Below are 13,275 nucleotides of genomic sequence, written 5' to 3'. Positions count from 1 at the left end.
CAAGGAAATTGTTAAATGATTGTGAATTTGAAATAAAAGAAACTGAAATGAAAGAAATCTAATAATTAAAAAAATTTTGTAAATCTAAAGGCAAATTGAACGAACATTAAGAGAAGAAAAAGAAGACATTTAAAACCTGAAACAAAAAGATTTAAAAATCTGAAAAGGAAATATTGAGAAAAAGTATTGAAAAACTCTGAAATTCGTGAGAAAAATGAAATAACTAAAAATTATTAAAAATTGTTTTAAATTGCAAAAGAAAACCTGCAAAGAAACGTTGAAAACCTGAAAAGAAAGTAATCCCTGAAAATAAAAAGGGGGGAAAGATTAACCTGAAAAGAAAATAAAGTTACCTGCAAAGAATAAAATAAAAGAAAATCAATAAATACTCACCCAGACATAAACTCCACCTCCACTGTCCCAACGTTGGAATATCAGCCAGTCAGGCGATAGCAACACGGCGTTGGTCAGCCGACAACGCCCAAGGTACCCACTTTCGAATCCCATTTCCATACTTGAAACAAGACAATACGATTGACGTGCACGGACGGACAGACAGATACTGGACCACATACTCTTAAAATAAAGGTTTAATATAAAAGAAAAGCAGTAATTAATTAAGGTTTGAGACAGAACAGACATCAGGTTCTTATTTAAAACATCGCCAGAACTTAGGAGGCGAACTTTCAGTGTTAGGATGAGCTCACCCTAGGCCAGGAAGTATTTTACATAGAGACACTTACGAGCCATTGCTCCCACATTGATGTCCGCTCTGTAGAGGCACGACCCCAGTAAATCCTGCAAGAACATAACTTTTATTTAAAGAAATAGCTACATAAGACTATACCCACATGATACTTACCATTATCAGACGGACGGACAGGAAATAGGGTAAACGGCAAGCAGGGTTGACGACGCTCCAAGGCAAGCACCGAAGCTAGACGAAACCAGCTTCAACATTAATAGCCATCCATAGGCCAGATCCGAGGAAGACTCGATGACCCATATTCCTGGAAGAAGAAGCAAGAATTAAATTATTGTTAAACTGAGAAATTTTCCTTTTATTTTTCCTGCATCCATTTCGAATTATGAATTTAAAACATGAAATTTTGAATTAACTCATTCTTTTAAATTGAATTTCAGAATTGCTTTATTTGGTTTTCCTCTTTGTTTTTTTTATTTGCGCTTACCTATTTAATCATAGTTATAAATTTGTTAGATTCTAGTTACTGCAGAAATGCAATAAAGCCAAAACTTGAAGTTTATAACGTTATTTCGAAGTATTTCCTGTTCTAATTATTTAATGAATATGGAAGGCTAAAAAGCAGGTAAGAAAAAGGGTAGCTCAAACTTACCGGTCCAGGACAAACAGGTGTATTTGGGGTGTCCTCATAGATTATGACGCAAGAGGGCACCATGGTGGGGAGGGTGCGTCCTGACACCAGCTGAATGCTAAGTGGTGTCAACATGGTAGTGTGCGTCTGTCTAGTATTGTTCATGGTTGTTGTGTAGGTATCAGTGTCCCTCCATCAGCTGGTTGATTTTTGTTTTTTGTCACCTGCTTTGGAGGAGGTGAACTGGCAAGAACCGCGCCCTTTTCGACTGAGCCACAGCCGGTGCTCGAACGCCAGCAGCCAGCGCCCGTCAGTTCATTTCCTCCCCTCCAAGCAAAGCAGGGTTCCTTCGGGAGCACGACAAGAATGGCGCCCGCAACATGGGGCCCGAGAATTCGGGTGACCGTTTCATTTTTTTTTATAGTGGCTGTTACGATGTGTCCTTTGTGAGTGTACTTGTGTGTCTCGACAGTTAATGTTTTAATACAACATTGGTCGCAAGCCCCAAGGAAAGCGAAGGATATAATTGTGACAGAGTTTCCTGCCCATTGCTTATGTGCGACACTGAGTCTGTAGTAGGCAGTATGTATGGATGGCCTTCGACATAGCCTTGTGGCCATAGGGATGGAACAGGAAACATCCATTTCATTCAATAGCACTTCAATAGCCCAATTTGTGTTGGCCAGTCCTCTCTTCAGGACAATAGACCGTCTCTCCTGTTGAGTCCGGCAAGTAGGGACGTTGTTCCACGCCGATTAGCCGACAGGCTGGTTTGTTGGCAAACACAAACCCAGTCTTTTCAATTTCCTGATACCGAGATTTTAACCTATAAGAAGAAGACAGATTCAGAATTTATTTGGAGATTTCTGTTTTATGTTTGTTTGCACATACTACCATGTTTTTTTGTTTGTCCTGGATGATATGAGGTGGAGCTACCATTTTTCTTTATAAATTGAATTGTTGTTAGTAACACATAGTTTTTACAGGATCTGGTAATCCGATTACCTGTAGGAATTTAAAGAAGCAGAGAATTTATTTAATTGGAATTTTTGAAGTAACATTTAGGATTAGATGGTGGATACAAGAGCGAATAGTTATTCGAGCGCAACTACTCTTGCAAACGGTGAAGCGATGGCAACAACAACAACCATAACCACGACGGTCCCGTCAGCAACGGTGTCAACCACAACAGCCATGGCTCCCATGATAGTAACTTCCGCGGTGGCGACTCCAGCTCCATCCGAAACGAACACCTCTGGCTCTTCTTTGGGTCAGTCAACTCCTGAAACACCGAATTTCAGCAGCATAACAGCGCGAACAATCCAGCGGGAACGACGAGAACAGGGAGACCAAGCAGGAACTGGTCAAGAGCACGCCACTGTGGGTCAAGAGAGCCAAGCAGACGCGCAGCTCAACGCAATTATAAACTCTGCAATTGGTGTTGGGCAGATGGAGCTTGTAAGGCTTTTGGATGAAAGGCTGCGGTTGTTAGTTCCGCAGTTGGTCCATCAAACATTGGAAGGAACCCGAGGTCCTACCATGCAGGGTTTTGACCAGCGAGCGAACCGAGAAATACAGGCGAGTGATCAACAACCAATCGGACTGGCGGCAACGCAGTTAGTCCACACAGAAAGACCGCATCTACCACCTGTAGGTCATGCAAGGCAAGCCTGTCAGATAACGCCACATCCACAAAGCGTCCAGCCAGGGCAACAACGCCAATATGGCACAGCGGCAGAAAGTCAATGGCCAGTGTTTTCAGCTCACCAGCGAGGACAACCAGCAGCTGAAATGGAATATGGTGGAGATTACCGGTATAGCCAGCCACCAATCCAGTCACATCCAGCAGCAGCTCATATGTCTCCCGGTCGATTCCAAGCACCTGAGTATCCACACGCGCCAAGGCGCGCAAGCCCCAGGAAAGTGGACATAGAGAAATGGAGGCTGAAGTTCGATGGAAAATCGATAACGGCCGAAGATTTTATGTTCCGGCTCGAGCAGCTCCGTCAAGATTTTGCATGTGATTGGGATGAAGTGCTGGTAAAGTTTCCCCAGCTCTTGGATGGCCCTGCTGAAGACTGGTACTGGATGCAGCGAAGACTAGGACGCATCAATAGCTTCCCTGATTTGAAAGAGGCCTTTCTCAGCCAGTTCCGCAAATTCGAAAGCGATTTTGACGTGCAGCGGAAAATGATGGATCGTCGACAGGCACCGCATGAGTCGTTCGAAGATTTTTACAACGCCGTGCTACGATTGCGGAACCAGCAGCGAGAGCCTCTACAAGAGCAAATGCTGGTAGAAATGATGAAGGGGAATCTGAAATCATCATTAGCAGCCCTGGTTTTCCCTATACGCATGTTTGGCCTACAACATTTTAGAGAGGAATGCCGCAAAGCAGAGCTTCTGCTAACTAACCAAAGGCAGGCGGCCATGGCGCATCGGCAACAGTTTGCTCCTCGAGTGAGTGAGTTAGAATATGAAGAAAGAGACGCTGAGCTTGAGGTGGAAGCTATATCAAGGCAAAACAATTATATCTGCTGGAATTGCAGAGAAAAGGGCCACGGTTTCATGGATTGCAGATCAACCACAAGGAGTTTGTTTTGCTATGGTTGTGGTTTGGAGAATGTGGTAAAACCAAACTGTCCTAGGTGCAAGGGAAACCGACAGACGGGCACGACGAAGGGGGAGACGCGCCCGCACTTTGCGAACCCCGAGTAGTTAATGTCTCCTCCGAATTGCAAGAGGAGAGCGCCAAAATAACTATTTTAAGTAGGAATAAGGATATCATAGATTTAGATGAGGGTGAAGGTGAAAATAGTTTAAGCAATGAAGTAAATAATGAATTCAAGAATAGTTGTAAGATTAGAGAATTAAAACCTTGGAGTAGTAGAATGGAGGAGTATCAAAAAGCTCGAAATAGAATCTTTAGCATACCCGAAAGCCGGAAGATTAGCAAGAAAGTCGAAAGGGCAAGAAACAGATACTTAGACCGAAAAAGGCTTAGGAAGGAAATAGCGGCAGCCCGATTGTATGAGGGGGAAGACACCAGGCTATACATGCGTATTAAGATTGGCGATGAGGAAGTTGAGGGGCTCTTGGACAGCGGAGCCACAGTTAGTTGCTTGGGCAAAGATTGTCTAGGTAGAGTAGAAAGAGCTGGAGTTCCAATCTACGCGTATAGCGCCGCAGTTCACACGGCAGACGGTACACCCTTAGAGGTACTGGGCCGGATTAGGCTGAAGGTTAGAGTTAAGAAATTAGAAAAGGAAATTGATTTCTTTTTAGTCCCTGCTTTGAGTAAAGCCTTGTATTTGGGTGTCGACTTTATGAAGGCCTTCAATCTTTTGGCTAGTGTGGAAAGTCTTTCTCTTGGTGACGAAGAAGAGGAAGACACAAATGATCCATCCCGTCATCGTCTTAGCGTTGAGGAGGACAGAAGGCTCGCCGATATCATTAGCCTTTTTCCATCTTTTGAGGTTCGGGGCTTAGGCAAGACGTCCCTAGAAATGCATACCATTGACACGGCAGATGCGGAACCAGTGAAGCAAAGGCACTACCCCGTTTCTCCAGCTGTGCAACGCTTAATGTTTGCCGAGCTGGACAGAATGCTTGACATGGGGGTCATTGAGCCTAGCCAAAGTCCGTGGAATAATCCTGTAACCTTGGTCCGAAAGGGCGTCAAGAACAGATTATGCCTGGATGCGCGAAAGCTCAATGTCCTCACTGTCAAGGATGCTTATCCGCTCCCAAACATTGAGGGATTGCTTAGCCGGCTTGGGGATACACATTTTATATCGAGTGTGGACCTGAAGGATGCCTTCTGGCAAATCCCACTCGATATAAAGAGCCGAGAGAAAACTGCCTTTACGGTTCCCGGAAGACCCTTATACCATTTTACAGTCATGCCTTTTGGGCTGTGCAACGCAGCCCAGAGGCTATGCCGGTTGATGGATAAGGTGATTCCAGCGCATCTCCGTGAAAGGGTATTCGTTTATTTGGACGACTTGCTGATAGTCGCCCCCGACTTTGAAACTCATCTAGTCCTTCTCCGGCAAGTCGCGGATTTGTTGACGAACGCCGGCCTGACCATAAACGTCGCAAAGTCGAAGTTTTGCTTTCGGGAGTTGCGCTACCTTGGGTACATTGTGGGTGAAGGCAAATTAAGACCGGACCCAGGAAAAATTTCGGCGATTATGGATTTTGATTACCCCAAGAGCGCCAAACAGGTGCGAAGTTTCACCGGTATGACCGGATGGTACCGCAGGTTCATTGCGGACTACGCTACAATCGCAGAGCCGATATTTAACACCCTGAAGAAAGGCAAGACATTTGAGTTTGGTGACGCAGCCAAAGTGGCTTTTTGCCGATTAAAGGAAGCCCTAACGAAAAGCCCAGTATTAAAGCACCCGGATTTTGACAAACACTTTTACATACAATGTGACGCCTCGGATGTTGGCGTAGGCGGGGTGTTGTTCCAGAAGGATGAAGAGGGTGGAGAACATCCGATCGCATACGTGTCCAAAAAGCTGACTTCGGCCCAAAGAAACTACTCCGTTACGGAGCGAGAGTGCCTGGCAGTAGTGGTGGCTCTTAAGAAGTTCAGGCCCTATGTCGAACTTATGCCCTTTACAGTAATAACAGACCATTCCTCCTTGAAGTGGCTAATGTCCAATAAGGAGTTGAGTGGACGATTGGCTCGGTGGAGTTTACTGCTTCAAGGGCATAGCTTCGACATAGAGCATAGACGTGGGAGTCAAAATGTAGTGCCAGACACTCTCTCAAGGTACAACATGGACGAGCTGGAGTTCAGCAGTGCAGTGGATTTGGAAGCACCTGAGTTCGAGGCTGACAATTACTTGGAGAAAATTCGCGTAATAGAGGAAAACGGAGAAGCCTTCCCAGACTTAAGAGTGAAAGAGGGTCGGATTTACAAAAGGACAATTCCGGTGGCGGTAGACTTGCCGTCCGAGGAGTTTGCTTGGAAACTTTGGGTGCCCGAAGAATTGACAACCGAGACCATTACTAAGGCCCACAACCCGCCTTCTTCAGCGCATGGAGGATTCCACAAGACGCTGAAGCGGTTGAAACAGTTATATTATTGGCCAAATATGAGTGCCCAAGTCAGAGCCTACATACAAAGATGTCACACCTGCAAGGAGTCAAAGCCTAACTACCAGAACATGCAACAGCCTATAGGTGAAGAGGTGAAGATCGATCGGCCTTTCCAGAAGATCTATGTCGATTTCCTGGGCCCATATGTCCGATCTAAATCGGGGAATTCATTTATATTTATTGTCTTAGATCACCTATCGAAGTATGTGCTCCTAAAGCCCATGGCGAAAGCTACATCTCGCAACGTCATCAAGTTCTTAACAGGAGAGGTTTTTCATAAGTTCGGGGTGCCCGAGACACTTATGTCCGATAACGGGAAACAGTTCACCGGAAATGATTTTTCTACATTCCTTGACGCCTTCGGCGTGAGACATTTCAAGACTGGTTTGTACTCGCCCCAAGCTAATGCTTCAGAGCGAGTCAACCAGTCCATCTTGGCGGCAATAAGATCCTATTTAAAAGATGACCAACGCGACTGGGACCAGAACCTGACGGCTATCGAATGCGCGCTTCGGTCATCTGTACACGCTTCCACCGGAATGACACCCTACTTTGCTTTGTTCGGGACTAATATGGTGACACACGGAAGTGTCTACAGATTGGCTCGCCAGCTGGACGCACTGAAAGACCCAGAATATACGGCTTTACCCAAAGCTACGCAGTTAGAGTTAATCAGGGAACAGCTCAGGAAGAACATGGCAAAGAGCTATCTAGGTAGGGCCAAGAAGTACAACACGAGAGCCAGAGTAGTTAAATTTTTCCCCGGCCAAGAAGTTTATCGCCGAAACCACCAGTTAAGCGATTTCAGCAAGAATATTAATGCGAAGCTGAACAGAAAATACTTGAAGTGCAGAATAGTGCGCTCAATAGGAAGATGCCTTTATGAGATAGAGGATACTAGGGGTAAACTAATTGGCGTTTATCACGCCAAGGACCTAAAACAATAGAACACCTTTTTTTTTAAGTGAGGAACAGGAGGTCTGGAAGCCCAAGACCCATCCGCGAGATTTCACCTAACACCTGCCACCAGAGCAGTCTTCAGAGATTCCAAAACAAGATTACGACGGGAAGCTCCCCGCTGTCTGACTCGAGCGGGAATGTATACATTTATGGGATAAGACAAGTATGTCTGTCGTTGGCGCAAGGTTCAGCTCATCTCGCTAAACACCGCATTGCTGCTGATGCTTAAGTATCCGTCTGGACTATGCCACGGGATCGTGAGCTGTGATAAACAAGGCCTCGGAGCTATCGGTATGTATCGAAGCTGAGTCAGAGAGGGGGGAGAACAAGTATCAAGATTCACCGCGGTGTATCTGATGGGTTATCGTATCCGGTATCGGTGGCTCTGGATATTGTTCTGGTTGGTGGTGGTCGGTTTCATCTTTTGGATGTGTGCACGAAGAGATATAAGACCTGAATAAAATCCTACGTTTAAGAGGTTTTGAAAGTTTGAAGTTTATAACGTCAAAAAAAAAAAAAAAAAGAAAAAAAAAGAACAACTGAAAACCCGGTTTTCAAAAACTGAACTGATCACTCTAGTTTTTACACTCGAAACTTTGTAAGACTATTGCTTTGCCCCATAAATTTGTCTTTAGGTCAGGCAATATGTTTCACCTACTGCCAGAAGTAGGAAAGGCAGTGAGTGTTCCTTTTTCTGCTTTTCTAGTTGGTGCTTTGTACAGATTGTTCAAATTTAATTTATTTATTTCTTCATTTTTTTTTATGCAAAATCAATTTTGCTGTCGCTTTCTGCCCAAGGACCCTTATAGTAGGTTGTTTAAGTTGGCATGGAGGATATACTTTCCTCAGTGTACAACACACTGCTACGACAGCAATATACATTTTTCCTTCGGTTTGGTTCTCCGTTCCGCATTCAAGTGGAAATTGAGAAAAATGTGAGAGGAAAACCGTTCATCTATTTTTTTTTTTTGGGTATTAATGATATTTTAAGGCAGTTTCAACTTTTCGCATTCAAGAAAACAGCAGTGGATGTTTGCGATCTTTGCAAAAACATCACTACTGCCCATTATTAGATGACTTTCTATTGCTGTGGTAACTAAAGGGAGTTACATGGCATCCGCGGGGCTACTGCGTACTTATGCGGGAGTATCAAGAAATATTGAAGTAGATTGGTTTGTATTGTGTGAGTAACACAACCAATGCACGCCCGCATCTGACGGATTCAGTTAACCAACTCTCAGCTTGGAACGTGTTTCAATGCGCAAAGCATATGATTTAAATAGTTTAGTGTTGACAAATAATTTTGAAGCACGTAAATTAGGAAAATTCTTTCACTGAAATACTATTACATTGTTGACAATTTCCATTGAAATTAATTTTGGAAATTACAAAGTTAAACTAATGTTTAGAAATTCGTGCACAGCAGAAAGCGCTTGTTATGTAACTCAACCAAAAGAACGCATTCGAGCGAATAAGTTCGCATAGGTACACATACGTGCTGCGCGAGCTATGTAATTCCACCTTCACGGGTTTCTCGGAGTGTAGTGCGACTAGGACCTATGTGGGATGACGTGGACTTACCTGGGGGCTTCCACGAGCCAACTCTATCCATTCGTCCAGCATCTGTATGGTATGCTGCCGCCTCGGTTGACATGCCAGAGCTGTGGTGTGTGAGGAACCTAAAATCAAGACGATATTTTTAGTACAAGGCCGCTATAGGTTAGGGTTGGAACGAATACTCACCTGTTTGATCCCATACCGCTTCCATTGGTTCCTTCGGGCTCCTCTCCGGCTAACTAGTCCCCATCTAGGCTGAAATTAAACAACAAGAGAAAAGGTTATTGACCTTCGGCTAAGACGAGAAGTTGCGATAGAATGTTGTTTAAGTTGTTTTGGAGATATTCTCCCGCGATTGAAGCAAATTAGTTTTTAGCGCATTTGGTGTTTTGTTTGCGTTGGGGCCATAAGTCACATTGAGTGTAGTTGGATCTTTGTCTTAAGGTATTTGGCGTTAGGCTGATATCACACTATATGTAATTGGCTGTCCACCTCGTTATATTGAATTTGATGAAGTTGCACACAGTCGGATGAGGGCAGACTCCAGATTGTGTTGGTGGCACAATTTACGATTTAACCAGCTTTTCCACAACTTTGGATTATTTTTACGCCTCAACGCTTTAGATTTGGGATACGAAGAGGACATGAAGTGTGATAGCAGTTTTAGTTTGCACTGGCACTGTTAATTGTTTGGATTCTACAGTCAGACACGGTTTTAGTTGATCGCCTGGGTTTCCCTCCCAGTTACATGGGAAGAAGAATAAGCACACAGTATGTTTTATTTCCTTTTCAACTCACGTTTAACCATTTTTCTGTTTGCTTAGTTCGCTTATACAGAGGGGTTTCCTTCCCGCCCCCCACCTCCATTGAGAATTTAACCGGTCTTACGCATACACTAATAAGATCACCGTAACACCATACGATCATTGTGATAGTACACCCGTTTTCATAATTTCATACGTAGACGAATATACCCAAGCGGTGCCAGGAACCGTTTTTTTTGTGGACACGTTGGCGTTGGCTTCAATTTTTTTTTTTGAGGTTACACGTGGTGGCCAGTTTTTTTTACTTACGTCTAGTGTGCACTTTGACTGCCTTTTTATTTTGGTTCTACTCGGGTTTTTTTTCCTTTTTGTATGGCACATTTAGGGGAATGGGCCCATTCATGTAAAAACACTCACACACACGCACATAACATTTCTTTATGCAAATTACAAATAGGAAATTTTATGTTTTTCCTTTTTTGCACACCGCACGGAGGTGTCAGGAAATGTTAATTTGTTTTTTTAATTTTTCACTATCACTTTCGTTTTCTTGGGGTCACTAAATACTTACCTTTTTCCATTTTAATTTGTGGATCAGCAGCCGGTCCGTGTTGTGTTGGGTTTTTTTTATTTTATTTAATTATGAATGACAGGGGCCAGTCAGTAAAATGAACGGCGTAAATGGGTGCTGCCATTCATAACGTAGCCCGCGCTGTTCACAATGAAAGCGGCAGACGCTTTTTGACAGGCGGCAAATTTGTCGCCATAATGGGGCGTATACACTTTAGGTCATGGGTTCTTGTTATTTAATTTTGAAAACAACGGTTGTAAACGGCATGGGATGCTAGAATTTCATATAAGGAGTCCGAGAAGATGGGTCGGATCATTTTTATTGATGAATACCACCGGAAAGAGATGTTTTGGTTGCTACAGGTGGTTGAACGACAGTTCCGTGCGATTTTCCTTTTCGATAGCGCCGTAAAGGTAGGGATTGCAATGCTTAGTCAGGGTAGAGGTTGCAGTTTCAACCCACCGGGATTGTAGATAACAGGAATCCACTGGGAACCGCACTTTTTCCCTCCCATCCGTTGATAGGAATATCGGCAGGATGGTGGGGTTTGTGGTGTGCGCCGAATAATGGCACTACAGCGCCACCTGGTTGTGACTTGCCTTACTCCAGCGACACCTACTGGCTATGGTTGGCCCTCATCAGGGAGAGGGAGACAACCAGCTGACACCAACCTGTTATTATGGCTGCCCCCATATGTTTTGTTGGTGCCGGCTGGAAGACCAACTTCATGATGGAGACCAACCAAAGCCAAGCTGGCTAGAGTCCCCAAGATGAAGCGTTCCTTTTGGATTTGGACAGCGAAGCTACCGGAGGTGGAGTGAAAGCCCAAGAATAAAAAAAAAATAAAAAGACAGAGAAACCGCGGTGAAATAGTGTTTTTTATTTAATAATCTTGCCTGGGCTACCAAACAAGCAAAGTAAAATGTAATGAACTTAAAGCTAAATAGAATGGCAATAATCTACAAACAAAGACAGCTAAATCTACAAGGAAATTGTTAAATGATTGTGAATTTGAAATAAAAGAAACTGAAATGAAAGAAATCTAATAATTAAAAAAATTTTGTAAATCTAAAGGCAAATTGAACGAACATTAAGAGAAGAAAAAGAAGACATTTAAAACCTGAAACAAAAAGATTTAAAAATCTGAAAAGGAAATATTGAGAAAAAGTATTGAAAAACTCTGAAATTCGTGAGAAAAATGAAATAACTAAAAATTATTAAAAATTGTTTTAAATTGCAAAAGAAAACCTGCAAAGAAACGTTGAAAACCTGAAAAGAAAGTAATCCCTGAAAATAAAAAGGGGGGAAAGATTAACCTGAAAAGAAAATAAAGTTACCTGCAAAGAATAAAATAAAAGAAAATCAATAAATACTCACCCAGACATAAACTCCACCTCCACTGTCCCAACGTTGGAATATCAGCCAGTCAGGCGATAGCAACACGGCGTTGGTCAGCCGACAACGCCCAAGGTACCCACTTTCGAATCCCATTTCCATACTTGAAACAAGACAATACGATTGACGTGCACGGACGGACAGACAGATACTGGACCACATACTCTTAAAATAAAGGTTTAATATAAAAGAAAAGCAGTAATTAATTAAGGTTTGAGACAGAACAGACATCAGGTTCTTATTTAAAACATCGCCAGAACTTAGGAGGCGAACTTTCAGTGTTAGGATGAGCTCACCCTAGGCCAGGAAGTATTTTACATAGAGACACTTACGAGCCATTGCTCCCACATTGATGTCCGCTCTGTAGAGGCACGACCCCAGTAAATCCTGCAAGAACATAACTTTTATTTAAAGAAATAGCTACATAAGACTATACCCACATGATACTTACCATTATCAGACGGACGGACAGGAAATAGGGTAAACGGCAAGCAGGGTTGACGACGCTCCAAGGCAAGCACCGAAGCTAGACGAAACCAGCTTCAACATTAATAGCCATCCATAGGCCAGATCCGAGGAAGACTCGATGACCCATATTCCTGGAAGAAGAAGCAAGAATTAAATTATTGTTAAACTGAGAAATTTTCCTTTTATTTTTCCTGCATCCATTTCGAATTATGAATTTAAAACATGAAATTTTGAATTAACTCATTCTTTTAAATTGAATTTCAGAATTGCTTTATTTGGTTTTCCTCTTTGTTTTTTTTATTTGCGCTTACCTATTTAATCATAGTTATAAATTTGTTAGATTCTAGTTACTGCAGAAATGCAATAAAGCCAAAACTTGAAGTTTATAACGTTATTTCGAAGTATTTCCTGTTCTAATTATTTAATGAATATGGAAGGCTAAAAAGCAGGTAAGAAAAAGGGTAGCTCAAACTTACCGGTCCAGGACAAACAGGTGTATTTGGGGTGTCCTCATAGATTATGACGCAAGAGGGCACCATGGTGGGGAGGGTGCGTCCTGACACCAGCTGAATGCTAAGTGGTGTCAACATGGTAGTGTGCGTCTGTCTAGTATTGTTCATGGTTGTTGTGTAGGTATCAGTGTCCCTCCATCAGCTGGTTGATTTTTGTTTTTTGTCACCTGCTTTGGAGGAGGTGAACTGGCAAGAACCGCGCCCTTTTCGACTGAGCCACAGCCGGTGCTCGAACGCCAGCAGCCAGCGCCCGTCAGTTCATTTCCTCCCCTCCAAGCAAAGCAGGGTTCCTTCGGGAGCACGACATGTTGAAGAACAAATGTTGATATATTCTCATTATTCTTGTATGGCGAAACAATAAAAGGTGTTCTCATTTGTTAAACAACTACAAATCATAAAGTGCAATCCGCCATCTTGCCATCAAGCTGATCGACGTTTCGCCAACACACACAAAGAAATTTGCGTGCATGTGTGTATACGTGTGCGTACATGAGCAGAGAATATTTGAGAAAGATGATGACAACAAAGAGAATACAAACAAAAATCTGACATCTTAATACCGTCAAACCTAACCGATTGCTAACAGCTGTTCGCGTGAGACC

General features: G+C 43.1%; 1 long non-coding RNA gene across 1 annotated transcript; it reads right to left on the bottom strand.

Annotated features, from left to right (window-relative positions):
• Positions 1-11,217: 11,217 nt before the first annotated feature.
• LOC131995298 (uncharacterized) lies at positions 11,218-12,973 on the bottom strand. The gene is made up of 5 exons (XR_009397356.1): positions 12,638-12,973; positions 12,145-12,292; positions 12,026-12,080; positions 11,676-11,858; positions 11,218-11,614 (listed from the first exon to the last, which is right to left on the bottom strand). It is a non-coding gene; the product is annotated as an uncharacterized LOC131995298 (long non-coding RNA).
• Positions 12,974-13,275: the final 302 nt, after the last annotated feature.

Source organism: Stomoxys calcitrans, chromosome 2, assembly GCF_963082655.1.
Source record: "Stomoxys calcitrans chromosome 2, idStoCalc2.1, whole genome shotgun sequence".
NCBI classification, from domain to species: domain Eukaryota; kingdom Metazoa; phylum Arthropoda; class Insecta; order Diptera; family Muscidae; genus Stomoxys; species Stomoxys calcitrans.
The sequence above is the reverse complement of the archived record's forward strand: the minus strand, read 5'-3'. Positions and strand labels throughout refer to the sequence as shown.